The sequence below is a fragment of the Eutrema salsugineum genome, unplaced genomic scaffold, assembly GCF_000478725.1.
Source record: "Eutrema salsugineum unplaced genomic scaffold, Eutsalg1_0 scaffold_2, whole genome shotgun sequence".
In the NCBI taxonomy this organism is placed as follows: domain Eukaryota; kingdom Viridiplantae; phylum Streptophyta; class Magnoliopsida; order Brassicales; family Brassicaceae; genus Eutrema; species Eutrema salsugineum.
This window is the reverse complement of record NW_006256829.1, coordinates 16,514,434-16,518,714: the sequence shown is the minus strand read 5'-3', so window position 1 is coordinate 16,518,714 and position 4,281 is coordinate 16,514,434. Positions and strand designations below refer to the sequence as shown.

General features: G+C 45.8%; 1 non-coding gene across 1 annotated transcript; it reads left to right on the top strand.

The window, feature by feature from the left end:
- The first annotated feature begins 1,605 nt into the window (after positions 1-1,605).
- On the top strand, positions 1,606-1,712 carry LOC112087020. The gene has a single exon (XR_002899868.1). It is a non-coding gene; the product is annotated as a small nucleolar RNA R71 (small nucleolar RNA).
- Positions 1,713-4,281: the final 2,569 nt, after the last annotated feature.

The following is a 4,281-nucleotide window of genomic DNA, read 5'->3' as shown; positions in this document are numbered from 1 at the left end:
ATAGGGTCCAATGGTTCCTCGCCCATCTCAAGAACTATGAAGTCTGTGGGGATTTCTATCTCACCGATCTTTAAAGGTAAGTCCTCAAGCAAACCCACCGGTAAGCGAACCGATCTATCAGCTAGTATAAGAGAGATCTTAGCCGGCTTGTAACTCTTGTATCCCAATCTCTTTGCCACCGTGTATGGCATTAGGCTCACAGAAGCTCCTAGATCACACAAGCAGTTTGAGAACTTCAAGTGACCTAAAGCACACGGTAAGGTAAAGCTGCCCGGATCGGATAGCTTCCTTGGTATAGACCTCCTTTGTATAATGGCGCTGCATTCATGGCTCAGTATTACCATACCCTGGAGCTCCTTTGTCTTGTTGAGGATCGCATCCTTTAGAAACTTCCCAAGCTGTGGTATAGCTAAGAAAGCATCTATAATGGGTAAGGTGAGTTGCGTGTTCTCCAAGTGTTTCTCAAAAACCGCTTTGGCTTTGTCTAAGATTTTCTTTTTGAAACGCCCTGGGAACGGTATCTTGAGTTGGTAAGGTGGTGGTGGAACGTATGGCTTTTCAAGCTCAGTTGTCTTTTCCACCTCTTTTCCTTTGTCCTTGATCGGTTCTTTCTCAAAATCTGCTTCTTTACACGCATCACCTGAGGCTGCCTCCCCCTCTAATTGCTCATTGGCCTCAATGAGCTTAGTCTTAGGCTTCGGAGCTTGTAGTTCCTTGCCACTTCTCAATGTAATGGCGTTCACGTACTCCTTGGGATTGGGCTCCGGTTTACCTGGTAAAGCCGGGCCTCGGGATGATGTAGAGGCTTGATTCTGCTTAAGCTCTCTGATATCTTGCTGCATTGTCGCGTGCTGGCTCTCAACTCTCTGCTGACCCTGTAACAGTTGCTGTAATATCCCACAGACATCGTTTCCCATCTGATTCTGACCCGTTCCCTGATTCTGTCGCTGATTACCCATCGGCTGCGGATTGAACCCTGGTGGAAACTTGTGATGTTGCGGTTGGCTGGTGAAGTTGTTACCCTGAGCCGCTTGATTCTGATGAGTGTAGCCGTGCTGTTGCCCACTGAACTGTTGTTTGGGCTGGAAGGTATTCTGAAAAGGAGCTTTTGGAGCGTAGCTGTGTTGTTGTTGCTGAGCAGGGTACACTTGGTCTTGAGGGTTAGCTACATTCGGGTTTCTGTATGAGAGGTTTGGGTTACTGTTGTAGTTGTTAAACCGCTGATACCTCTGCTGATTCCCTATGTAGTTCAGCTCCTCTTGAGTTAGACCATCTTCATTAACATTGTCAAAACTTGGCCCTTGCTCATCAAACTCGCCTACAAAGTGCATTGGCTTTTGTGTCGCCATCAGAACTTTGTCAAGCTTGCTCTGAAGCTCTCTGATATCCTTTTTCATACGCTGTTCTTCATTGGAGCTCTCTGTACGGTTTACTCTATCAAAGTCATCGCCATAAGTATCATTAGACATGGATAGGTTCTCGACGAGTTCCATTGCCGCATTGATCTCTTTCCCAAGAAAATTTCCATTTGAAGCTGTATCGAGTTGGTTTCTGATCTTGGGGAGTGCACCTCGGTATAAAGTACTCAAGAGGGATGCCTCAGAGAAGCCGTGGTGGGGGCATTGGTTAGTGTAGCTTCTAAACCGTTCCCAAGCTTCGCTAAAGCTCTCATTGTTGTGCTGCGTGAAGCTGGAGATCTGGTTTCTGAGCTTAGCCGTGCGTGATGTGGAAAAGAACTTTGATAGGAACGCTAGTTTACATTGTTCCCAGGTTTGTATAGAACCCCTCGGGAGGTTCTTTTCCCACTGGTGAGCTTTATCACCGAGGCTGAATGGGAACAAGCGTAGCTTGAAGCTATCTTCCGAGACACCATTGATCTTAGTTAGGTCGCAAACCCGATCAAACTGATCTAGATGCTCAAGAGGGTCTTCGCCGGCTAGACCGTGGAACTTTGAGTTCTGCACCATATTGAGCAGGGAAGCTTTAACCTCAAAGTTGTTGTTTTGAACCGGTGGAGCTTGAATCCCAGCTCGGTATTGGTGCGCATTAGCTCGGTCGTTTTCTCCAACAAAGACCGGAGGAGGTTGTCTCTGAGCTTGTGGCGGGGGCGGATGAACATGGTGGGCTTGGTGCTCGTTCCTATTAGCTTGATGTTGGTTTTGCTGAGCAAGCCGCTCGTTCCTTTGAGCTTGTTGTTGGTTAACATAGGCCTGTTGTTCATTCCTGCCTGCCTGCGCCGGATTAGCATGAGCCTGGTGTTCGGCTTCTTGAGCCTGTTGCTCGAGCCTTTGCTGTTCTGCCATTCCAAGTCGTTCAAAATGCCGTTCCCTCTCTCGAGCTCGCCTCTCAATCCGGTTGATGTTGTCGTCGTACGGTAAAGGCGGTTCTGTGCTCCGAGACCTGGTTTTTGATAGACAAGACTTTTTATGGTCTCAGGGCTATCAATCCCCTTGTCAATGTAGCACAAAGAGGTTTATCAATCCAAATGTGGTGTTAGACACTAAGCTATATGTTCAAGTTCTTAATTCAAGCAAACAAGAATAGGTTTTGATTAATCTAGAGACAACTATAAACATAAACAGGTTTAAAGACAAATGACAATGACAAATGATGTGAATATGATATGATGGAGGCATGAGATTCTAGACATGATAGCTGGTTAGGGTGCCTTGGTGTTAAACTAGAAATGCTAATGACAATGATGAGACATGATTCAAATGATTAAGAACTCTAATCTAGGTTAATCCTCTCATGAAGGTATTAACCCCTATACTAATCCATTTTCAAACCAAATTCCCATTTGTGAAACATGAATCAATATGCATTAACAAACAGCTCTTAATGATCATTCAAGCATTTAACAAATCATTCCCATGATGAAAAATTACTTAAACCTCTAACACAACTCTTTCAGGAATTTCATCAAACACTTTTGGTGCATGAAATTCCCAGAATCTAGATCTCAAGTGATTATCAAGGATCTAGCATAGAGAACAGCTGTTTAGAGAGATGAATCAATGAATCTAGCCCTAAGCACTCCTAATCTAACACTTTAGCACCCTAACCTACACATCTAGAACCTCATTAAGGTGACTACTCACTAATCATACTAATCTCTCTTAAACTTTTGCAAGTTGAGTAGATTAGCATGATTAATGATGAGAAATGGAGATGGAGATGATAGATTCAAAAGAAAACAGCTTTAAACACCCAGATCTCCTTAAACTCTCTTGATTAAACACTCAAATAAAGATCTTTCTCTTCTTAATGGAGTCTTTTCACCAAAGAGGCAAGAGACAAAGGGAATAAAACTTAGTTCCTCCCAAAAAAACCCTAAAAAGTATTTATACTTCCTTAAAAACGAACCGGGTCAGCCCGGAACAAACCGGGTCCTGACCCGGCTTTAATGGATAGAGTGGGAAAAGCTGCGGGTCGGTTCAGTATGTCCCAGGCCGCACACCTAAGTCGCAGTAGATGGAGACTTGTCTTGTGAAGCTTGAACCGCCTTGTCTTGGCCGCACGCTTAAGTAGGAGTAAATTGCGAACGTTTCTGCGGCATGGTCTCCTTCCTCTCCAACTCGCAGGGCTGAGCCGGTTTCTGGGGGATGTACAAACTGTGCGGGTTGGTCTCTATTGCACCTAGGTCGCAGGCTCAAGTCGGAGTGATTTGCGAGTGATTGTGCGGCATAGATCCAGGCGCGGATGACTCGCATGCCTAAGTCGCACGATTGTGGACTTAGCATTTCTCTTGCTCGGGAGCTTCAGACCTCTTCCAGTGATAGTTTATCCGCACATTTCAACTCGCAGCATCAGCATTCAGGCGTTCATCTTCAGGCCTGCGGGTTAACCAAGTCGCAAGACCATCTCGCAGCATCCAGAGCAGCTTAGACCACTTCGCATTCCGGAGAGTGTAACTCCTGTGATACTTGTCCGAATTGAATGATTTAGGTTGCAGAAGACAGAGGACTCATTTATCTCCAACTTTGGTGAAGGAAGTTTCAGTGCTTGGGAAGTGGAAGGCTTCCTGGAGGGCACATCTTTGCAGTGCATGTACACGACCAGAGAGAGGCGTCTAGACATGTGTCCATTCCGGAGACCGTATCTTCCTGCTCATAGATCCGAATTGAATGCTCTTGGACGTTCTGGAAAGAAGACTCAAATGTCTCTGATTCTCATGAAGGACCCGGAAACCAAATCGGCCTGGAAGTGCACCGTCCTTCGCATCCTTTAGGGCTGATCTGCTCGGTCCGGAATACCTGCGAGACTGGGGTTCCTTCCGAT